The sequence below is a fragment of the Pteronotus mesoamericanus genome, unplaced genomic scaffold, assembly GCF_021234165.1.
Source record: "Pteronotus mesoamericanus isolate MK-2021 breed Mesoamerican mustached bat unplaced genomic scaffold, CSHL_Meso_final scaffold_174, whole genome shotgun sequence".
Lineage (NCBI taxonomy): Eukaryota > Metazoa > Chordata > Mammalia > Chiroptera > Mormoopidae > Pteronotus > Pteronotus mesoamericanus.
Window position 1 is genome coordinate 24,063,430 of NW_026555309.1, and position 26,191 is coordinate 24,089,620.

At 37.2% G+C, this 26,191-nt stretch overlaps 1 protein-coding gene across 4 annotated transcripts in view; it reads left to right on the plus strand.

Moving 5' to 3' along the window:
• OXR1 (oxidation resistance 1) overlaps window positions 1-26,191 on the plus strand; it is a 370,698-nt gene that overhangs the window by 268,219 nt on the left and 76,288 nt on the right. The window lies entirely within an intron of this gene.

Genomic DNA, 26,191 nt, shown 5'->3' on the forward strand with positions numbered 1-26,191 from the left:
GTTGGCTACTGTCTCCAGTGAGGGAATGTTTGGTGGGGGCAGTGGAAAAGGAGTAAACCCTGTTGAAATACTAATTTAAATATAGAATTTTTTTTTAAATAGACTTTCTGTGCATGTACATTATTTGTCTATGATTTGCTGTGGTTATTGCTGCTGGGATTCCAGAAGAGGAAACTCCCCCAAGCAGATTTAGACATAGAGATTTTGAGTCTGTTTTTACAACCAGGGGACATTTATAACAGTTGTTAAGAGACTTTTTGCATTCATTCATAGGAAATCATTTGTTGATAAGGTTTCCATATTGCCTTTCCTTGCCCTTAACTGCAACATTGTGCACCACCAGGGTAATGGTAGTGATTAAGGCAGGGCTCAGGCTTTTGCCACCTCCGCCCTCTGAATTTCAAAGACTGATAATACGTTTCATTAGGTTCTCCCAACCACCCTCTTAGAAGTTTGCTTAAATATCTTTGTTTTCCTTTAGCATTGTATTTCTCTAAGTTCTCTAGGCCCTAGAGAAATGAGGAGAGAGAGAGGAGGTTTTTGTTATTTGTTTTCCCAAGTTTTAGTCAAGTCAAAATAAATTTACTGATGGATGGACCTGTATTTTTTAAATGGGAGGGATAAAGATATAAAAAGATCTGAGGTCTGTAAGTAACCTCTTTGATTTTTAATGGCATGAAGCAGATGGAATTCATTATTGACTTTTAAAAATGAAATTGCTTTACATTATTATTTATTTATAGTTTTTCCTTTCAAAAGAAGTAATTACCATTACTAGGTTAGCTTTTCCTCAATCACAAACAACTATGTGACAACATCAGAATGTATAATACAGTTTACCACTTAGGCATGAAGCTTAATGATGTTGCAGGATATTATTCCTCAAATTAATAACAGCTTCATGAGGATAATGCACGGTTAAAAGATTGAGTATCTTTTTTATTTGGATAATTTCAAAGGCAATTATTTCACATTATAAAGCAATTTATTTATGAAGTTCTCATTGCAGAAACAGAAATGGTTTTAATTAGAAATAAACAGTCTAATTTCATTTTTCCAGTTCAGCACACAGATTTTGTGATGATGATCATAATACATACAAAATGCCCAAGTAAAATATTTAGAGGATTGGTTTCAGCCCAATGACTTTTTAGCTTTAATCACAAGATCTAAAACTTTTAAGCCATCAAGGAGGTTGATAACCAGTCATAACAAAACTTAATTTCCAAGCAATGCCCAATATTTAATCATTACATTTAGTTCAAATTTGAGATGTAGTAAGATTGTCTAGTTTTCAATTTTCACTCTAGAATGGAAAAATCTTCTGTATTAACACATGAAGTTATAGATGTCACAAAAATCTATGAAGCCCTTTTCAAAGCTGGTGTTTTAAAGCATGATTTCACATACAGGACAGCAAGTATACTTTATAAGATCAGATCTGGTACGGATAAGACGCGGACCACTCTTAAATTTCAGTGAAGCTCTGGGTTCAAGTAGACCTCTCCTCCTGTTTTGCTACCTGTCCTCCAACCCGTCCTTCCCTTTCCCAGCTGCTGCCTTCCTCTCGACTCCTCCCTCTTCTCTCTCCTATACCTACATCCTCCTGGCCCTTGCACACTCAGATGTGTTTTTGCACCAGCAAATCTGTTTTTTTCATAGTGGTCATCAATCATTGTGAAACTGAAGGATAGCAATTAATATTTCATATATACACTTAAGCCTCTTCACCTAGATGATGCATTCTGCTTCTTTGTACACATCCATAGCCACTTAATAAATGTGTATTGATTGTCTAGTAAGGTTGGATTCTGACTGATTTTGAAAACTTTCATGCCCTCTGCAGTTAACAGGACTATATTTCCTTGGTTCTAAGATGCAGTGTTATCTTACCTTTTAATTTTTTAAAATCTGCAAGTAACTTAGGATCAGTGGCATATCATAGTTTAATTGGCAAGGTTTTCCTTTGACTTTCCTGGTGGCGTATCTTATAATCAATGCTGTCTTAGGTTTGATGACATATTGCAGTAAAAAATAGTTAAGTCTATTGTATAATATGCTAAAGGCTGTACATTTCACATTTAAACTTTGTAAGAGTATTGTTTTTTGTTTGTTTGTTGTGGCCTTTTCATAGCCAACATTGGTCTTCCCTCACCACCTTCCTCCACCCTGATGGCTTTGCCAGTGGGGTTCTACCTGTTCCTGGGCCATCTGTTTTGACTGAACACCTCTGGAAAATATTCAGAGAATTTTATTAGTAATTTAATTACTAATACATAACTGTAGTGAAATGGAAAGAGGACAGGTTTTTTAAACTAAAGACCTAGGTTCAAGTTATGGTTCTGTTCCTATGTATACTTACTGATCCAATAATTATTCTCAGAGCTTCAAATTATGCAACAAAGAATAGAAATAATATGAGTAATTTCTTAATCACTGGATTGTTAGAACAATTTGTAAAAAATATTGAACCAGTAAAAATATTGAATGTTAAATGTGTATGAGAGCACTTTATAAACAATGAAGTACTGTTCGATTATAAACTTTAACATCAACATTAAACAAAATATAATTAGACTGGCTTATGTGTGAGTGAAAAGTTGAGGAGAGGGAAGAAAGAGAAATTATAGAATTTGTTCCAAACAAGAAGGAATAAGTTCTGCATTTTAATTGTCATTAGAAATAATGATATGACCCATTAACTCTGTCTGAAATCTAAGGAGAACTGCTAAATCTATCTTCAGAAAACATCCTTAATATAAGGGTCCCAGATATTTTGAATCCCAGTGCTGACTATGTGCCAGTCTGAGTGCTTATATCCTTTATTCAGGTAGCAGAACCATAGTCTACAGCAGCTCTGTGGTGGTAAAAATCAGACATTACTTAGATTCCCCAATCTCTTTCCTATTTTTGTTCCTTCCAGTTAAGAGACAAATCAATCCATAAATTACAGTAAGGCTTTGGCTTTAGAAAAATTAATGTACGCATGTTTAACAGTGGATTTTGGAACCATTGTACCACAGTTTTGTCTAAATCATCACTTTCAGGGGGAAAACATGTTGGGAGAGTTGTGGGGGGTGGGGGGGCAGGGAGTTGCCAGCAATTAGTGTTCTTTTTGTGTTTGTGTGTTTTATAGTTGCTTGGTTTGGTTGAAGCAACCAAAACTTATTGCCTATTTGTTGGGACCCAATGTTATTTATTCATCAGGCCCTGTTTTACATAAGGACTTAAAATGAAATAGAATCTGCACATGAACATATATTTTCATAGAGTCTTACCTGGCACAGACACACACACACACACACACACACACACACACACACACACACACATCTTATTTCCTACCAGTTCTTCCTCATTCACTCCACTCCAACTACACTGGCCTTTTTGCTATTCCTTGAACCCCCCAGGTATGTTCTTTCTCAAGACGTTTGTAATCACTGTTCCCTCCGCCTCAGTGGCTCCTCCCACAGAGATTGGCATGGCCAGATACTGGCTTTCTTCGGTTATTATTCAGAAGTTGCCTGCTCAGTGTGACCTTCCCTGAACACCTACATATAACTTTGACTCTCCCCCAACCCCACAGTAGTTCATATCCCTCTTTCCTGCCTTTTTATTCTCCTTAGCGCTTATCACTAACACATACGTTTATATTCATCATGTTAACTGCAATGCAGGCTCTATAAAGAAGGAATTTTGTCTTTTTTTTTTTTTTTTTTCATATTCTACCCCTCCTACCAAGAACAGGGCCTGGTACATAATATGACCTCAGTAAATATTTGTTGAATATATCTTCCCATCAGTGCTGTTCATTAGGTACAATTATTACCCCATTTCACAAATGAGGAAGTTAAGACACAGAAAGATTAAGAAATGTGCCTGAGGTCAAAGAAGCTAAGTAAGAGTCAGAGCCAAGATTGAAATCCAAGACCCTGGCTCAGAGTCTGTGTTCAAAATACTCCATAGTCCTTATTTAAATGATTGTGTGAAATAGTTGAAAAAATAGACTATGTAGAGATCTGTCTATTCTCTATGATTTTCTTTAATATGCATTCCTTCCAGCTACCCAGAAAATTGAGAGTTGTCTGGCTTAGACAGTACAATCAGAAAAAGACAAGTCTCTTTCTTCCATTACCTTTTGATTTTTTCTGAAAAGAAGGTATGAGTTTTTAATGTAGGAAAATACAAAACAAATGATCCCAACCCTACCCATGGAGACATTCAAATATTAAAAATAAAGTGACATATGGACAATGGTGTAAAAGAAAAAAAGTTAACATTATGGAAATATAAAGGGATAGGGAAAAGTAAGCTAATAATAATGAATATGAAATAATAAATAATATAAGAATAAACTCTGTTTTGTGTACTAACAACTGTAAACCTACTTTTGCACCCCATATTTGTATTTTATATCATCTCTACCATTATGTGATTTACCACTTTTGAGTCACTGTTGTAAGGTTAATGATGATGATATCATCAACATACGAAGGTGACCAAGAAAAGATCAGGGGTCCCCAACCTCTGGGCTGCCGACCAGTTCAGGCCTGCTAGGAACCTGGCTGCACAGCAGGAGGTGAGCTTGAATGTAATGCACTTGAATCATTATGGAACCATCCCCCACCCAACCCCAACTTGAGGGAAAATTGTCTTCCACGAAACCGGTCCCTGGTGCCAAAAAGATTGGCGAGTGCTGTTTTTAGAGCATCTGCTTTGTGCTTCTCCCCTGCAGCCAAGAAACAGTCACACTGATATGTAGTTCTTCCAGTTCTAGCAGGGAGCTTACTTGCTGCCTATTAAGAGGTGATTAAAACCTCATGCCTGTTAGTTACAAAGAAAACCAGTCTGAAAAGATAGCCAGTGCTAGTGCAATTCCTGGCTGAAAGCATTAGCATTTAGGCAAGTCCTAAAGCTTCTGCCACGGGCTGTAGAAAGAGGTGGAGGCTGGGGGCACAGGGATTTGCTGCCTATCCCTTTGGAAGGTCTGCAGTATTGCAGTTAGGATTTCCCATACTGTTGCTACTCAGAGTGACTCCTAACATTCCTTCTTTCTCCATGCCCTTCCATTCCCTTATCCACACTTAACAATCTTTCTAAAACATACTCAGAATGATATTTTAAAAAATCCTAGCTTTCTCTACTTTAAGCCAGCTAGGCCTAATAGTGGTAACTCACTGGAGTCAACAAACCATACCTGGCATTCCTACACATCTGCACACACAACTCATTGGTTTTCTCTTTTAAAAATCCTTAAAGATCATCCATTACATGCTATTTATATTCTAAGACTCCTTATATGGCAGACAAAGTCTTTCATGGATAAGAACTTATCTTCCTAGAATCTCCGGTGCTCTTTACACTTTTCACATAGACCTGATTTTAGAAATGCCTGTCCATTGGATTATTGCAAGAGTTCAATGAGAAAAATGTATATAGAGGGTTTAATACTAACTAAGATTTTTTGAACACTTACTATCTTACCAGATGGCAAGGACTGAGCTAGGTGCTTCTGTGTATTCTCCGATTTAATCTTCATGAAGCCCTTTGAGGTGTAGATACTTTTATAATCTCCATTCTCTAAATGAAGAAACATTTTGGGAGGTCAGGCAACTCGCCCAAGGTCATACTTATAGACAGAAATGGGGTTGTAATTTTACCTACCTAACTTCAAAACTGATACTTTTATAGATTTTACTGCTACCTGGCACATTGCCTCCTGTACAATTCAGTTTGATTAAATATTCATTTTTAAAATCCATTACTATAAAACTTACAGTAAGTAAAAAATGACCTGTTTTTTTTTTTTTTGCTTCCATTGCCACCGAGGTTAACTGATAAACTACCTCTTCGACTCCTTCTAGGCGCCATCTCCTCTGTGCTGTCCTCCCTCATCTGCACGCTCACCAGGCTGTGCTGTCAAGGTCGTTCACCTATCGCATGCCTCTGACCTGGTAGCAGGCCCTTGGGCGCAGGCGCCGTATCTTTATTGTTTTTATGTCCTCAGTGCTGAGCGTAATGTGCAGCACTCAGAAATTGTTGAGCAAATGAAGGAGAGAGGCAAGCTCTGAAGAGAGTTTTGAAATCTGTGGGGCTTTCCCTTGCTCCAAAATGAGGAATTTCTCCTTCCATTTAATATGTAACTGACTAACCCTCCACAAAACACTCAACCAGATCATTAGGAAAGAGCATAGTCAGTCTCATAGATGTAGGAGGGGGTGAAGAGAAGACAAAATCACCCTGTTTCTCTTCCTTCCTCTTTTCCCCCTATAACATTGCGGGATTTTTCCTACCGAATAAAAAAGTCAAGACTGAAGGAACAAGGTAACATTTAGACATAGTGAAATGAAATTTAAATTCCCTTTAGAAGCACTAGTTATATCTCATTTTAAGTTATCTAAGACTCAAGTCTTAGGCTGCCCACCCCACTGGATCCTTTGTAAAATTTCCAAACACAGTAATACCAACAATGAAAGCATAATAAATTAAGAAACACTCGTAAATTCTAATATCTGAAAGCTGGAGGGAAGTCAACTGATAGGCACATGATCACTGAGTGAAGTCAGTGTCCAGTCCCAGGAATAGTGCTTAAGTCTTCAGACTGCTGATCCAGGGTTCTGTTTATCTAACTATTGCCATGTCCTCTGAAGACTTTGGTAAACACAGAGGATGTTACATTTGGCAAAGTAAATCACTATCATTGCCAGGGCTCATATTCTATTGTTCCTTTTTGATAAAATAATAACTTTAAACTCATTCAGGCATATGTTCTATAGGTTGGTATGTGTAATGGTATTATATCAAGAATACCGCCACAGAAATACTTCTAGAATTTACAACATCCCCTAAAATATAGAGAGCTCACGCCCTGGCTGGGTGGCTCAGTTGCTTGGAGCGCTGTCGCATACACCAAAAAGTTGTGAGTGTGGTCGCTGGTGAGGCACATACCTAGGTTGCAGGTTAAATCCTCAGTTGGGGCATGTACAGGAAGCAACCAATGGATGTTTATCTCTCCCTCTTTCTATCTCTCTCCCCCTCCCTCTCTGTCTCTATCTCTCTCTCCCTTCTTTCTCTCTAAAATCAATAAACATATCCTCCAGTGAAGATTAAGTAAATAAATAAATAGAGTTCACATATATCAGCACCAAAGCATCATTATTCTGTGTAAAGAAGAGGGAAAACATTATCTTTAATATAAAACATTATTTTTAATAAACCGCTTTCCTTTTTAAAAAAACTTATGCGGCAGGATCTTCCACCTCTGGGTGAGATTCACCAACAGTAAGGTCTAAAGCAGATTTGGTACCCTGGGTGAAAATAGTAATACTGTGAAACAAAATAACAGTCAATGTGATCTAAAGACAGTATGCTATGTCTCCAAATTACAATCCCATGTCTCAAGAGAGTGAAACGCCTGCCTCTGCCTGTAACTTTGAAGGTGAGCCTTAAAAATCTCACCCGCCTATCCTCCTTTGTCCTCTCTTTGTGTAGAGAAATCGTAGTCTCAGATTTCTCTGCAGAGATTGAAGTTGGCTAATACCTGCATTTAGGTCCTTGCACTGCTACCTGCCAGGTATGCAACACCGGACAAGTCATTGAGTCTTCCTTATATCTTGTTGCTTCATTGACAACTTGCAGATGTTACTCTCCTTCCCCATAAGGCTGTTGCAAACATTAATGGCTGTGTGTAAACATGGGCTTAAATCATAGAATCTTGGAACCGAAAAGGACCTTCCCAAGGTGAATCTGCCTTACTATTTCTCAGCTGAGAACCTGAGGGGCAGGTATGATAAATGTTGTGCCCAAGGACATTAGGCCCATGAGTCATCTGGGTCTAGAAACCAAGTCTCTTGCTTGAATGTGCTTCATTTTTTGGTTTTTTAAAATATTTTTTCACTTGATAGGCACCGCAGAATTGATGTGCACATGGAAGGAACATAAAGACTATGATAGAACAATCTGAAAAAGGAAGTAGATATATTACACCAAGTAACATGACATCAGATAAAAAAAAACAAGACGGTACAAGGAAGAATATTTATTAGAGGGTTTCGTACTATGCCAAACATACTTTAAAATGTGAAGAGCTTTTAATTACCTGATTTGTAGTGAAAATATCTACTAAGGATATTTTTTAAAATGTATAGAGAGTAATCAAAAGCACATTCCTTGGCTGCCCTGTTTCCAGCGCTCTCTGAATTCTAGGATTTAGCAGCCGTCACAATGAGCACCAAATACCTGCTTTGTGCTGCCTTGCCACCTGTGCTGGGTCGGCGTAGAGAGGGTGTGAGGAGGTTTATGGGGCTGAGCTGGAGAGAGGAGTAGATTAGATGACAACCCCTCACTCACAAACCTTAAGAGGTTCAACTGGATTTATAGGTCCCTCTTACAAAATGCAAATATCCTCTTAAAATGATATTTATACTCCCATAAATTACTTCAATGACAGTAATTCTGCATTTTACCTCTCATCACATCAGCTTTGATTGGTGATAGGAACTGATAGTAGATGCCAAAGGGTATTGAGTGCCAGGAGGCAAAAGAAGCTCATTTAAAAAAAAAAAAAAGATTATGAGAAATGCCAAAAATAGCTTTTGGTTACTTTTATATTTTGCTTAGAGCTATAGAGGCAACCAATTAAAATCCAAGATGTGGGAGCATTTGATATCTTGCTCGCTGGCATATGTCTTCAGTATGGCACAAATAAATTCTTATAAAAATTCAAAACCACAAAATCCAAGATGTGATAGTAGCCTTTTTTTTTTCATGCTCTAGGAAGTTGAGTACAGTAACTCATGAGTGCTAGGAATAAGACCAAGTCAAATTTATAGTCTAAGAATTAGCAGACATCATCTAAAACAGACAATGGAAGATCAGAGCTGGAACCTAAGAACCTAAATTCAATTTCTTACACTGATAATGAGGAATTGCATTGGTCTATAAGTAAAAGCCCCTGATTAGTCACCTAAACATGTAAGGCTTTATTTTCTTTTGTAGGAAGAAGTCCAGAAGTAGGCAGTCACTGATATAGGCTCAGGATGTCAAGGCTGGGGTATCTTTACAATTGTCTTAGACTTTTCCTCATGGTTCTAGAGGGCTGCTGTAGTTCTTACCATCACATCTACCTTCCAGATAGGAGGAAGAGGGAGGCAGGAACGAATGGCAACTGTTATCAGTGAGGCAAAAACTTTCTGAGAAACCTTTAACAGACTTCAGCTCATGTCTCAGTATCTAGGCTTGTGTCACAGGTCTACCTAGAAAAAGGAAATAAAAAATTAGTTTTTTGCTTAATGCATTGTCATTCCAAAGAGAATCAGGAAGGAAGACAGCAAGAATGGATATTAAGTAATTAGCAGTCTCTTCCTACAACCACTAAGTAACTATATAACCTCAGAAAAACTAATGATTTGCTCTGCCAGTATCTCATCCTTTCATAAAAACAGTTATGACTTATCTGCTCTATCTTAATTCCTCGGTCCCTACCCACTCCAGCATTGTTAAGGGGAAATTAAATGAGGGTTTTAGCAAATTGAAAAGGTAAAAGTAGTACATAAATATAAGCTACCTTTATTAAGAAGGTAATAATATAGAAGGGGTTGTATGTATTTTAACAAGACTGATGCATACCTTTCCACTTCTCTGGTCATCAGTGAGAGTAAAATAAGCACAAATCATCTAAAAGTTCATGTTGGGCATTTAAAAATATCCCAATGGGAGCTTGCTGGCTCTGTGGGGAGAAGGTTTAGCAAAGGGACAATGGCCTCTGCTTGCTTTGATGCCAGACATTTCAGTTTCTTCCCGTATATCACTGGTGCCTTTCAAGCTACTACCTGGGTGCTGGAGCTCAGAAGGTGTGAGTCTGAGTAGGCGGGCAAAAATGTGGTTCACAGATCAGCAACAACTCAGGAGGGCTTTTCGGATTAGCATTTCTGTTCCTGGCTGGAGACATCTTGCCCTGAGGGCAGCCTTGTGCTGTGGCCTAGGCCAGCCACCCAGGCCAGTCCCAGCTGGGAGGATGCTGTCCTAGGAGGCATTGAGACTACTCGGGTGTCCTTTTGACTTTGGAGGGAGCAAAGAGGAAGCTACCTTTGAGGCTGGAGAATGACAATGTAATATTTGGAGGTGTAGCAGCCATCTCATCTTACAAGGGGAGACACTGTCAACACATTGTAGAGGGCAAATCTGAAAGATGTAGAGATTGGTGACATCTCTGAACCACCAACCCAATTCTGAGACCACCTACCTCTGGAGTTCAGGTTAATTAAATGATTAATATTCTATGGTGTAAGCCCTGCTGCCTGACTTTCTTCTCCTAGGGCTCATACAAATATATAAAAATAAAAACTTTCTATGGCAAAAGACACAATGAACTGAGAAAAAATAATTGCAACATGGAAGTTAAGGCTAATATATATAGTATATATAAATGACTTTTATTAACCAATAGGAAAATAAGAGAATACTAAAATCAAATGGGCAAAGAGCACAAAGAGATAATTCATAAATGAAATTCAACTGACAAGATCTAAAAACATGTTCAATCTCACCAATAATCAAAGACTTACAAATTGAGACCACAGTAAAATATTATTTTTTGCCATTGTACTGGCAAAGAAAGAGCGGTAATGGCTAATGCTGGAGTTGGTGTGCAGAATCATCTTTTCTCATCCGTGCTGGTGAAATGTAAATTGGTACAATTTTCTACAGAATCACTTAATATGAATCAAATTTTAAAAGATGTATCCTGTATTTCTAAGCAATTTTCCTTTTAGAAGTTTTTTCTAAGGGAATAATCAAATGTGATAAAAATGTGTATGCAGTGATGGTTAGTGCACTATTCCTTATAATAGTAAAAATAATGGATATAACTCAAACGGTTCCAACAATAGGTGATTAGTTAAATAAATTAGGAATAGAGTTCATTATTCAATAGAATGGAATTCTATGAAGCCATTATGAAGGCTGATGCACTAGCCCTCGCTGGTATGACTTGGTTGGAGCATTGTCCTGTAACCTAAAGGTTGCAAGTCCAATTCCTGGTCAGGGCACATACCTAGGTTATGGGTTTGATTCCCAATCTGGGTGCACACAGGAAGCAGCAGATTGATGTTTCTCTCTTCCTTCCTCTCTCCTTTCCTTTTTCTCTAAAAATAATGAAATAAAATGTCCTCAAGTGAAGATTAAAAAAAAAAGTCTGATGCATTATATTGACATGGAAAGACTCTCATGATCTAATGATAAGTAGGAAAAAATAGGTTACAAAATACTATATACTATGATACTGTCAGTATTAATGTATGTATATATATTTAAAGGGCTTCTTTTTTAATAATAGTGATTATCTTTAGGAAGTGAGATTGAGAGGGAGCATTTATTTCTTTGTATTGGTTGAATATTTTATACATCGAAATAACAAATTCCAGTTTCAGAAATAAAATGTTTCCAGAGTAATATGCAGTGATATGAAAAAAATGTGATATATTGCTAAGTTTAAAAATACAAGTTAATGTTATAGTAGGGTATTTTAAGAGTGGAACTAATATTGAAAATTACCTGGAAAGTTGTACACACGCAAAAAAAGAATCCCAATGGGTAATAAAACTTAGCCTTGAAATATACACCAACTACAAATTATTCTACAGTCTATGAACTGTGTGAACTCTTGCCATTTGAGCCATCATAGTACATACAGCCCAGTTGTGGTCTCAGAGCATCTTGAAAGTTCGGTCAGATATGTCTGTTATACGGACAAGACAGTGCAGATATTTCTATCTGGAAAGTATTAGTGTGGATTAGGAAAATAATTTTTTTTTCAAACCAAGGGGTGGAGGTGGGAGATTGACTTTTTAAAGTAACATAAATGGTATACCACTGTTTTATGTAGTCAAGATAACAAGAACTTCAGACTATTCTAGATTAAAAGTAAAATCATCCTTTGTCAGGCAGGCAGTGTTCTATGTGGAAATACATTTTCCAATAGAACAATGTGTTAAAATGTTTTCTTTCAAGACTATTTCTATATAGTGAAAATTAATGTTAAAACTCAGAGATCAGCTAGCTAGTGTCTTGAAGTCATCCATACAATTACCTTCTCTTATAGACTCAGATTCAGAAAGAGCCAAATAATCTAGCACCTAAAAATATTGGGAACAACAGAACTCTTTAGCAATGCTACTAATTAATTTGAAACAGTCTGTCTCTTAAAAGCCAGATAGATATATAAGATTAATAAGATACTTATTTCATTCAGAGATTTGAGATGACTACCCAGAGGTTTATTTTTAGCCTACTAGACTATTTTATTTCATTCAGTAGCTACTGTGTAACTGGGGCACAATGAATAGAGTTGGAGAAATCAACAGGCCTCTTGCTTGTACACGGACCGCAGGTACACCAACATTCAGTAAACAGTACAGTTAAAGGGAATTGCTATAAATATTCTGTAGCATTATACTCAAGAAAAGATTATATGAGTTTTCTTTGGAGGATTTTCTTCGGGCCTTTGCTGTAGGAAACGGGGTCTGACCTCATGTGTGAGGCCTGGAAGAATACAACAGAGTCAACAGAGCAAGAGAGAGGCTTCTGGATCAAGGGAAATTGTTATCAGGCATGGAAATCAGGAGGAGGAGGAAATGCTCATTAAAGATCTCAAATACTCGTTCAAAAATGAAAGAGGGGAGATGAATGGGTGAGTGATAAGGGACGAGGGGCAAAAGCAGAACTGAGAGGCTATGGAAATGTTCGAAGTTTTTTGGACTGGTTCCACACAGACACAAATACAACTGGAAGTTTTCTAATAGCTCCCAACTATTTTATTGTGACTCTTGATAGTGTTATCAGAGGATGGGAACCAACTGTGTTTTACATGCATGTGAATGGAACATGAAATTAAGGCAGCAATTAAGTGTCTTCAGAAATAGTCACCCTTGAAGTGTTTATGTATCTCATTTTGCATTTGCCTATTAGTCATTCTGAGCACACAAAACGACTATCAAAATATCTTTGTGGCTTTAATTTTTAAGGAGTTAGAAATTGAATTGAAAAACAGAGACAATTTTATTGATGTGAATCTACATTGAGAGTGCTTAGTGGACATGTAATATGTTTTCATTGTGTTCTGCATTTATTCATTTAATTCATTCAACAAATATTTATTGTTGTGTGCCACAGATACTATGTGCCAGTAAGGAGCTAGGTCATGTTGTAAAAGATCATAATCAACCTGCTAGGGAAGATTTGATTCCAATAAAAACTTATAAATGTTCAATGATTTCCAACACACATTTTCTTGGGAACATATTACTGGTACCGTAATCCAGTCAACAACATCCTTTAATCAAAATCCCTTCAGTAAAGTTTTAGTCTTCTGTTCTGAGGAAATTGCTATGTCAGCTCTTTATTATAGCTTTATATACTTATATATCCCTCATCAGGAGTGAGTGCAAAAAAATAACGCTATATACTTGAGGTTTGAAAACTAAAATAGGGAGCACTGGGAATATTTTCATTCATAGCCTAGACAAAAAGACTAGATATCTAAACTCACTGAGAAAATATTATAGATATGTTCCCTAAACCTAAATATAGAATGGGAAAGCAAAAGGTTTCCTAGAAGATTTAAATTTGCAAATATTAACAATGAAGAAAGATATAATACAATCCTATAGACCTACCATTCAGATGTTAATAAAAGGTTTACAGAGAAAAAATTGTGTTCTTTATATTTAATGTGAAAACAGATACTACCTTCAAGTGGTAGTACTTATGTACTTAAGTGTGTACGTAAGTACACACGTAGCTTTGCCATGTCATCCATTTTTGGAGTGATTGATTATATAACAAATTTTCTGTGCCTTTTATCTTTATATGGATGAATTTTGGAAGTCTGCTATGGCTTAAAATCTAAATATGTTTATAAAATTCTACTTTGTTTCTGCATATTCTTACTCCATCTAATTCCTTTTTACATTTAGCTTTTAATCAATAATTTCAGGCTAAATGTGGCCAAATGTTTGGAACTAAAACACATCAAATGAAATGCTCTGTTATATGATAATAGATAGGTTGTCCTTGTTCACTAATGCTTATTCTGTATTGATCTTGATTTAGGTGTAGGTGCTATTTATATATCATAGCTTTAAAAAGGGGAAGGTACTTTTTATATACCAGTCTCTCCTTTTTTTTCATTTAAATTTTGCTGCCTTTTGTTGATAGATATAATTCTGTAATTTACCATATGATTTTCAGTTATTCTTTACTTGCATCACATGTAAATACCTATGATTCCAAAATACTGCATAATAGTAAGACTATGGTGATATCATTACTTTTCTGTAACCATATGGCTGTCTTGCAAATAACTCTTTAAGGAAATTGACTTTCAAAACATTCCCTTCAATTATTTCACTTTCATCTGAGTACTCTGCCAATTCTACCCTCATATCTTATTCACATCTTTGAAACAAATATATTTATATTCTCATAGAAAAGACATCTGAGAAAATCAAGCTCAAAAGGAAAAAAGAGAAGAGAGCAAAGCATAGAACAATGTTGGGCTCATTGCCTAATGCATTTTTGGTCCTGACCATCTGGGCCAGTACTTGCTTGTTATGAAAAATGGCTCTTAAGTTACTCTGTGCTGATGAAATTTATTTAAAGCAAAAAATTAACTTATAAGTCATGGCTTCAACTTATAATTGCAGATTTCATGTCCATATAAATCATGTGCTATGTTCATGTAGTCCTAAAATAAATTCAGAATACATAGTGCTGTTTTGGATTGTCCCAGGCTTCTCTCCCTAGACTCTTAGATTCCTTGAAATATCAAGTTTAATTTGGGGATTGTCTCTAAACGTCAGAAGCCTATTTCAAAAAGATAATGAAATATTAGAATGCCTCATCAGCTCAACTTGAGTAATGTCCTGAAGATTTACTCTCTGACTAACCCCCAGCCTTCATATCAAAACACATCTTTATTAATGATAACACACAAAAAGGTTATATAATTTATATAGGATTTACATGGATGAATGACACATCCCCTAAGATGAACAAAGAGCTAAAAAATTGGTTTAAGTACTTAGAAGAAAAGTCCCAGACACTAAACTATTTTTGTTTAGAGGAAAAGATTACAAAATCAATAACAATAATAGCTTGCATTTATTGAATACTTGCCATGTGTCATTCTTCCCAGTTACCCTGTAAGATGGATATTATTATTATACCCATGTTACAGCTGAGAAAACTGAGGCTTGGGGGAAATTAACTTGTCCAAGGTTACATAAGTTACAATCGATGGAGGTAAAAGCTAAATCATAGAAATCTGAGTCTAGAGCCAGCTCTTTCACTTGACAGTCGCTGTAACACAAATGATAGTCATACAGATTGAATAATTGTTTGAATCACAGAACACTCCTTGAGAAATTCCTACCAAAACAGTAAGGCTAAATCTATTCATGTGTTTTGAGCTAATGTTATGTAGAGAAAGTAAGGGTAATGGAAGAACAAGTTCAATAATATCACACAAAAACAAACATGGCCATAGCCCAGGATCACTGACTGTCTCTGCAAAAAGCCAGTGGCATTGAAAAAACAAATAAACGAAAAACAGTGGGGCCATTGCTAGGATATTACTGCTCCAAGTGTGGTCCACTTTGAGGCCAGCAGCATGAGCACTGCCTGGGAGACTGTTAGACATGCCCCATCTCAGGTCCTGCCCCAGACCCTACTGAATATTAAGGTCTCTAAATGATTCATGTACACATTAGAGTTGGAGAAGCCCTTGTCTAGATGCCTAGAGACTTAACCAATTGTAATATGTAGACCTTGTTTAGATCATGATTCAACAAGCAAATGGCAAAAAGACACCTTTACCTATTGGGGAGATTGGGCAAGGACTATGTATTGGATTCTACAAAGGAATGAGTGCTGATTTCATTAGGTGTGATAATGGCACCCAAGGTTACTCTGAATGTTCAAGTCTTAAAATTTAGATGTGTATATTGAAGCGTATAGGGGTAAAATAATATGTGTTGGATTTGCTTTAAAATGTTTTGGCAAAGAAAATAGTAATAAGTAATACAAATGTGGCAAAATCTTGAAAATTGTTGATTCTATATGATGGGCCATGCTTTTCTTCTTCTATCCATTTTTGAGTATGATAGAATTTTTAATAATTTTATAAATACCAAAAAAATGGTTTAAAGCTCTAGACATTTTAGAAATAAAGAAAAAGGGTTCGTATAGTAACAAAAAAAAAAAAAAAAAAAGGCTTAATCATGGAACAAGGTGCCAGAGAATCTTTCTGCAAAGGATTTTAAAAATAGGACATATTCATTGGTCTGGGGACAATTTTAGACAGTCCTGGGAAAAGCCAGAAGACTTAAAAAAATCTGTCAAGCTCCCTTTCTCACAAAGTATTCTATGGTAAGTGTTATACTTTGTGAATATTATGGGCCATTGATCTTAGATTTAATGCCTTTGTGGTGTTTTTTTAAAAGAATAGTGACGGTGCCTCTGCAGAAGGCCCGGTTTCCTCCCCTCAGGGCGCGCCTCGCTGGCAGTTCGCTGCAGGGCTGGCGGAGGGAATGCTGAGCTGCCTGCTCCTCCAGACTGAGTATTTAATAGAGCGACCTGCACGGATTTTACTCTGTTGAGTCTGTGCTGGTAAGTGCAGACGAAGCCCTTTTGATGTTATATGATCAACAGGAAACCCTTTAAGCTGGTGTGTATTTGGCATATACAAAGGCATTCCTTTCAACATCGCATAAACCCTTGATGTACTTACCCATTTCAAACCACATCGTTTTTCTTTTTGTTTGTTTGTTTGTTTGTTTCTGGGAAAGGGAGCAAAAGAGATTCCCTAAGCTATTAAAAAGAAAAACCAAGCTCTTTTGTCGCTTATTAAGTGGCAGTATTTGTGGTAACGTGTTTTATATTTTCTGGCTCCTTCCTGAAGAAACCTGAGAATGGTTCTCAAAGACTAATAAACTCGGCCAGCGTCCCCAGACATGGACACTACCCCACCCACAGATGAACTGCCAGCGCCTGACTGGTTTAGTAGGTGCCCCATGTTTATAGACTGAGTCAGTGGATGAACAAGACTTGGCTTCCAGAAGCCTTCCTTCTTTAACCACAAGTAGTTTTTCTCAAGTGGTGCTATATTTGGGTCTATTGGTTTGGATTTTATGGAATAATCCAGAGCATCTAAGATTTTCCTTTAGACAAATATGTATTAGGAGAAAAATGAGTAATAGGATGGTGGAAGGGACTTCCGTTCTGACTCTGAATCAGAGTGGCTGACACTCAGGTGCTGTTCCTGGCACTTCTTTAATTTAGGTTATGCCCCCCAAGAGGCTCGCTGGTCATAGGATGCTACGTTGGTAGATGTGCGTGATTTTCAATTTTGTAGACACCTAAGTTGCCTTCTCTCCCTTTTCCTTATTCTACCTACTAGATGCCCAGTCATCCAGCATCTCTGTTTCCTCCACAGAACAGCTGCTGCATAAAATTCTCTGTATTTCTTATCAGCCCTTAGTCAGTGCAAACAAACCCTGGTAGTTAATCAAAGCATGGTCTTTTGGCATTCCACATATGCTACTCACCCCTCAACCCCTCAGCTGGTTCTGCTATAGCACAATATTATAATCCTTGGCTAGAGAATTGTAGTTAGAATAATTTATTGTTTCTCTAACCTCGTTGCTACTGCTAAATTATTATAAAATATAACCACATTGCAAAAGATCTAAAATTCATTTAGTAGATGGGTTTGAGAAGAAGCATGATGCAAAGTTTATGGTTAAAAGAATTAATAAATACAGCAAAAATTTTATTTTCTCTTTCTATTTTAAAAGAATATCAATAAGTCAAAAGAGTGAACTTTAATGTACGTGTGTGTGTGTGTGTGTGTGTGTGTGTACAGGTGTATGTATCCCAAATGGGTTTTATCAGAGAAATAAGACAGTAAGAGGATACTTTTTAATGTTAATTCCCACCCCCCGAAAAGGTAAAGTCAAGACATATATAAAAATGAACACATTGAATATTTTATTTAACTCATTAATAAAGGACCCAGCAAGATGTTACAACCATTTCAAAGGAGAACCCAAATGGCCATATTTGTAGATCAGGATTATTAAATAAATGTGCAAATGGAGGCACATTCTTCTATGTTGGGGAAGAAAGTCAATTCAAAATCTACAGGAGAGAGTGTTTACCTGCTAAAGACCACATTGTCTTTATAATTTTGCATTGATATCAGCTTTTACAATTTATAGAGTTAGCAATTAGTTTCCATAGAGTCAAAATCAGATAATCCCATGCTAATGGTATTCACAACATATATACTTGCTGGCTAAAAAAGCATTATGCTATAGTATTAGCAATACACTATTTTGCACATAGCTATCTTATATTTGCCTGAAGGGCTTTTATTTTCTTTCAGTCCAAGATTTCTTTGAACTAATTACAGCTAAATCTAATTGGTACAAAAACGGGTAACAAGGGTTAGAGAGTAGGGTTTCTTCACTGGGGCCCCATAGATTTTGAAGGTGTAAGTGAAAATCAGGGGCTGAAAGAGAAAACACAAAAAGATATGTCAGGAAGTGGCATGAAGACAAGGCTTTCGGAAGACAGACCGTAAGAGTAGCTGGAGGCGTGACGTGGTTATGGGAGCATTTAATCTTTCCCAGCATCTACTGGCTCTGGGTTTCTCAACCTGGGCACTGTTGACATTTGACGTGGGACGGCTCTTTGTTGGGGGAACTATCCTGAGCATTGCAGGATAAGCAGAATCCTTGGCCTCAATTTACTAGGTGCCAGTAGCACACTCTCAGATAATGGTAATATCTCTAAATATTTCCTGGGGAGAGGTTTGCCAAATATAGCAAGTAAAAATAATGGACACCCAGATACATTTAAATGTCTGATAGCAGCAAATAACTTTTTGGTATAAGCATGTCCTGTGCACCATTTGGTACAGACTTGTACTAAAATTTTATTTTTATCTGAAATTTAAATTTAACTGGGAGTCCTATGTTTTATCTATAAACCCCACTAGGAAGCAAAATTGTCCATGATTGAAAACTCACGGTGTTGTTGATATCAGTAAGTTATGAGCAAATATCCAAGATACTCCTGGCTACCCTGATTGATCATGTTTTTTTCCTTAACCTCTCTGACTCCAGTCACCTTGTTTGCAAAGGAGAACTCAGATCTAGCAGAAATAATGTATGATATACCCTTAGTACAATGCCAGGCCTAGTAAAGAACTGATGTATGTCTGTTACTACTCTCTAGCAATCCCTTACAGGATGGTGCACGTTTACTGTTCTCTAGACTTAAGTTTCAGTAACAAGGAAGATTGTATGACAGAAACAACAGGAGCCCTGCAGTGATTCTCAGCCAGGGCTGCACATGGAAATCACCTGGGAAGTGTCCTCCCTGCTGTCTGTATCCTACCCCTGAGAGATTTAGATTTCATTGATCTGGAGTGTGGCCTGAAAATTGGGATTTTCAAAAGCTTCTAAAATGTGTAGCCAAGTCTGAGAGCTGCTCTTTGACAGAAAAAAAAAGTATCAGATAATTGGTACTCCTTAATAATGAAGAGAGGGAGTAAGCTTGAGTTGATTACATCTGATTCTTGGGCTGTAGAAAAGTGGGTTGGAATCTAATTGGAGAAAAGATGAGCATAATTTCATTTTTTAATTTATTCAACGAATTAGAATATCTGAGTGCCTGCTATATCCCAGGCTATGTTATAACAATAAACAAATCATTTTAAATCTAATTTCAAAGACTAGAACTAAGTCCTAAATGACAGATGGTAGCATTACAAAAGAAAGTCAAATGAAGTTGTGAATAGTCTTAATAAGAAAGCAAAATTGGGGAAAACCAGTGTGACTTGACAAGATGCCCTCCGAACTTGGCTCTTAGAAGTGATAGAAATGGCAAGAGCATATTCCAAGGACAAGTAAAAGGATGGCATAAAGCTAAAGAGTGTCATAAAGGCAAAAACACACCAAAAAAAACAACAAACAAACAACTAGCTAACTACAGTAGGGTCATCCTGTGAAAAGGGAGGTCCTAGAGTAAAGGAGAATAAGAAGGAAATGTGAGGGTCTGCTTTTGAGGAGAAGGTGCAGTGTTTAACACATTGTTAGGAGGCAGAACAATCATAATGCCCATTTTGCTTTATTTTTCTCAAGAAAAATGCGCTACTAGAAAACACAAAGCACAGAGTGTGAAGTGGAAAGTTGCAGGCTAAAATGGGGAGGGATAGATTACACACATCCACTTTACATGGATTATTAACCCCTTGCTCCAGAAAACTGAGTTACCAGTAAATTTTCATGTGTGAACACAAAAATGTTGATAGTAATATTATAGGACAGTGTATTTGTGAAAATTATACTCCTTTTTACTTAAAAAAACTTCAAAATATGCATTGTATAATGGCTTAAATACAATATTAGTTCATTTTTGTTCAAGTCTGAAATTGGTGTTCCTGAGTGGTGGGTCATCCTCCTCTGAGGGTGGATTTAGGGACCCAGGTTCTTTTCTTGTGGTTCTGCATCTTTATAAATGGTGTCTCAGACCTCTGTGCTCATCTTTTCCAGGCCGTGGAAAGGAAAAGACCATGGAGGGTCACGAGTGGATGCTCTTGTGGGCCAGGTTTGAAAGTAGCACACATCGCTCTTGTAATCTTTCTGTTGGCTAGAAACTGGTCACGTAGTCACCCCAATTGAAAAGAAAACTGAGAAATGTAGTATGTCCATGAAACAGAATAATCAAGTCTGGTGACAGCTAACTAGTCTCTACCCAGAAAATAGGAGGTCTGCCACAAAACTGTAGTTAGATGGATAATTCAAATTTCAAAAATGGGAGTGAAATGGAATTGAAGGACATAGAAACAACAAAAGCTTGAAACCACTTGGAATTAATTGGAAAAGCACTGATCCCTTGGAGTTTTTACCTCATCTTCTCCTGCATCTTAGGAAGGCATTTAACAAATCATGACATTGTCAATAAGTGAGATGGGTGATGGTATCATTTAGTGGATTCAAACTTCAGATAACTGTCCAGTGAGTGGTAATTACTGTCAGCCAGAAATGCGGTCTCGTGTGCTGTCCTGTGACTTTCTTAGCCCATATCCCATTAAATACTTGAAAGGAAACACATATTTAAAATTTTATTTTATTTTATTTTTTCCATTACCATTTGTTCCCCTTATACCTTATCCCCCCACAACCACCACCCTCTTGTCCTTGTCCATGATGGACAGAGACAAATTTGTGGCTGGCTCAATGAAAGAGATATGGAATGACCGTGCGGATGAGAGAATCAAGAGTACTTTCAAAATGATCTCAGAAATCTAGAACATAGATCAGCAGAGTTTTTCTGAAAACAGCAAGGGAGTAAATATTTTAGGCTTTTGAGTCACTGCATCGGTGACACACTAGTGCCTTCTGCTGCTGTAGCCCCAGGGCAGCCATAGACAATACATAAATGAACTGGTGTGGCTGTGTTCCAGTAAAACCAGATTTACAAAAACAGGAACCAGGCCAGATTTGATCCACGGCCCAGATTTTGATGAACCCTCATCTAGATGTATATAGGCTGAAATCTGAAGGCAATAAACCTAAATTTGTTCATTTATAGCCAAAGAACAATGGGCCTAACATGCTACATATAGAGCAACAAGGTAGGCATTATTTTCTCTTATTTTATAGAGGAGAAAGCTAAATCTCAAGAACAAATAGTTTAGCCTGGCTTTCACATCCGGATAACACTTCACTGGACATCATGCCACATCAACAAATGTTCGGGTGAACTGAGAGCCTCATAGCTATTTGCTCGGGGAGAACTTCCTGTGACAGCACTCCCTGCAGAAATGCCCTGGGCTCTGCTGGCTCTCTTCTTATTTAAGTGTGTGACCTTCAAGAGCCTCCTTTGACCTCTCTAGGCCTTGGCTAACAAAGCAGTAAAAATAACAGACTCAACTAGATAAACACCAAGGCCCTTCTCAGGTTCAGCAGGGTTACTATTAATATACTCAGGGCATCATGGGAAAGAGAATTGAGACTTACTCTTTGTAACTGTAAAAGCAGCTCTTTTCAATCTTTTCTAATATAGTGTTAAAGAAAACCAATATATAAAACATGAAATGGCATTTTATGAGCATGCATGTGTTTTACAAGTTGAAATTTGTAATGTTTTCTGATTATAAAGACATTTACAGAGAGAACTGGGCTGATATGAATGAAACTGAAGTTTTAAACTGAAAATAATGGATAACTGATGGATTCTTTTTAGCATCAGCACCTCGGTGTTCTACTCACTGTGGTTTGGTTATATGTTTGCTTGCCTGCTTTTGGTTTTATAATGTCAAGATAATCCTGTTCACATCTTAGTTTAAGTGATAAAAAAATTTAATAGTCTTGCAATCTAAGAAAACTCATCAGAATATAGAAATAACAAGAGAAGCCTGAAAAACAAAGTGCATTAACTTGACAACATAAATCAGCTAGTGTTCAGTATATTAATTTGTCATATGTGATAAAAATAAATGTAAATTAAGCGTTTGAAAAACAGTCAGGCTAGGCTAGGTTTATGCTATGGTGCTAAATGAACCCCAAAACCTCAATGGCCTGTTGTAGTAAGTATTTATTTCTTGCTCATATTACATATCCAATTCTGGTTGAGGTAAGGTGGGGGCTCTGGTCCACATAGTTTCTCAGGGATCCAGGCTGTTGGGGGTGGTGCCAACATCTCATAGCTACACCATCTGAGGCAGGTTTTATCCTTGGTTACTAAGGCAGAGGCAGAGACACACAGAGTGCAAAAAATTGGCTGTTTTATACAGAGACTGTTCTTTACAGATGTGAGTGGAAACCACATCTGTCAGGTCTGCTCTGTGTTTGTCAAAACCAGTCTCATGACCCTATTTCAGAAGTTAATGTGTGATTCACATGGACTAAATATGCAAAAGCACTTGGGAGAACTATAAATGAGCAGATCTCAAACATGTTTCATAATTAAAAAAAATGCAGGTTCCTGAGGCCCACTGACCCTACAACCCTGGAGTCAGGAACTCTAGGGTATAGGAGGGAAATTTGCATTTTATAAAATGTTCCACAGCTGATTCTCTTTATCAACAGGAAGCGACTGCTGTGAACAGGGAGGGTTTTTAAAATAGAGGAAAAGCATCAATTAGATTTGTAGATTTATGATTACACTGCTGCAGTGTTGGAGGTGGATTAAAGAAGGAAGAAACTAGAACCAGGGAAATTTCATGTGACACATATATAGGGTTCAACAAGTAAACATAAGTGCATATGTTTATACGTGGGGGGACCCAAAAAGGAATTTATTTATAAAAAATTGTGTATTTATTCTTACATGTTTAAACCAGTCACCTTCAAAGTGCTCTCCATTTGATACAATGCACCTATCTTTCCACTGCTCAAAACAGTTTTTGAACTCATTGATTTTGATGCCTTTTAGTGTTTCTGCAAATTTTCGTTTCACCTCTTCCACACTGGCTAAACATTTTCCTTGAAGACTTTTTTGGTTGGGTCAATAGGGAGGTTGGGGGACTGGGGTAATATTATTTTTGGTCAAAGACTGCTGAACACAGCACAGTGCACTTATAAATCACCCATCATTAAATGGGCAAACACATTTAAAGTCTTCAGAAAAATTCACTGATGATGAATGCAGCCTCTCACAACAGCACCAGTTGATACACTGATACAGGATGAGATCCTAGGACACTCACCTGCTGGGAGAAGCCTGTACTATAAGGGGCCTGCCCTCCAGAAGATAATTCCGTTTTTTGTTTTTGTTTTCGTTTTTTTTGCGAGGTCCTCCCTTGTGTATTACACAGTATGTTAGCAAGACCAGCTCAGTCTGAGAGCCTAACAATGTTGTTGTAAATTTCTCTGTATATTTCAGAATCTTCTCCCCTTCTCAACCCTCCCTTCCTTGACTCCCAGAAAACCAGTAGGGTAGGCATGAAGCGACTGCCAACCAGTCCTTGTTCCTTACTTCAAAAAATGTTCTGCATGCCTCTGCTGAAGATTGTGCTGGTTATAGAGCCAACTCAGCACCCACAGGCATCTCTGGAGAGGGAGTGGAGCATAGGGTAATTGGGTGTGACCTCATTCTCTTTTGAGAGGTTGCTAGAAGTGGTCAGACTGTGCTTCATAAGCCTGTTAGGGCAGCACAGAACTGGTTATATTGCAGTGTCTTCAGTCTCCTGGGAAGACTGATAGTTAAGAGTAGAATCTGCACTGGAAGGAAATGACCTGTGCATGGTTCTTTTGGAAAATAAATCTATCTGGTCAGTGCTAGATTATTTAAGGACGCAGGTTTTGGTTTCTCCTCCTGCATGTGCCTGGATTCTGGCTGATTGACTTGGCATTATTAGCATCTCTCCCAGAGGGTGTTTGGGATGGGGAAGTGGAGAGACAGAGAACCCCCATACACTTTGGGATGAGGAATAGGTTCTCTTCCTTTCAAACATTACACCTAGCACTTACCAGTTTGCTGTTCATGTACCATGACTGAAACAAGTGGAAAATTGATAAGAACTTAGCAATGCTACCCAGCACTTTCTCAGAGAGATGTATGGCTTTGTAGACAGGTTCTCTTCTTATTGCTGTGCTTCATTTCATCTTGTACTGATAGACCCTAGGGTTCAGTTTTTCCCCAACAGGAGACAACAAACACCTAATTACAAGCTATAGGCTGAAGCTGGAAACTGGCATTTTGGCATGAAAGTAGTAACTGGCAATAGGCTAGGGTTTCTTCTAAACTATTTTGTCCTTTCTTTCCTTTCTTGCATTACATTTTTCTAATATAATTTTTTAAACACAGAGCAAAGATAGGGAAATTATTTCTAATACATTATAACTTAAAACTTCTCCAGAATATAACTAAATAGTGGGTTGGCCATAAAGATCATTTGTTTTTTTCCGTAAGTTGGTTCTAGTAGTGCTTAGTTCCCCTTAACTTCATTTGAAACAATTTTGTTAGATTGTGATAGCTGTCATTCAGCATGTGTTTTAAAAAAAATCAAAATTGATAAATTTTTGTGTAGCCATTTTAATATTGAAGATACAAGAAAATATGCAACATTTTTGGCCTATTATTCTTTATTATTTCAAGAAAGGTAAAAATATAACTGAAATGCAAAAAAAAAAAATGTATGCATGTATAGAGAAGGTGCCATGACTGATTGAATGTGTCAAAAGCGGTTTACTAAGTTTTGTGCTAGAGCTTTCTGACTGGACGATGCTTACACAGTTGGGTAGACCAGTTGAAGTTGATAGCAGTCAAATTGAGACATTAACTGAAAACAATCAACATTCTACCACTCGGGAGATAGCCAACATAATCAAAATACCAAATCAATACAGTTATTGGTGAAAAAGAAAAATGTGTCTTTTATTTTATGGAAAAAACTAAGTGGAATTTTTGGCCAACCAATATTATATAACTTTAGAATATTTACTATTAATCCTAAAATTGATACATTAAAATAAAGCATTTAATATACTCCATATCCAAATGTTTTACTTATTAGCTTTTGTAGATTAAGCACATTAAATATCAAAATTCTATTTAATAACATAAATGAGAAGACATAGCAACATGTAAGGACCTAATATAAAGTTAAGAGAGAAGGGGGACAAGGTTGCAGGAGAAGAGTCCAAAAAGACAGACAGACGGAGGGCAGACTACTTACCGGGGACGCATACAGTGTCATCTGTAGAAATGCACACTCTACCACAATCCCACAGAGTACAGGAAGTAGAAAGAGAAAGAAGCCTGCAGTGAAAGAAATCTATAAAAGAAAGGGAACATGAGTGTTTGTCTTTGTACACTCCTCTTCGGGGATTTTTAAAGCCTTATGTTTTCTCAACTTTGGGCATAAATTGCAGTACCTGTTGGCACTTGTTCAATAAGCTAAGTGAAACTGATCCAAAATCAGAAGCTGCCACATCCCTGGTGTGGAGTATTTGGAGTATATAATTGTAATTATAATCATTGATAGGACATAAAAATAATTCTGAAGTAATCCTATGGTAAGCTGATGTGAGTTATTGTGACCTAAGTTTCTATTATAATTAACGATGGTTTTTCTGGGTCCTTGCTTGAATACCTGCATATGTTATTTCTGACAAGTGTG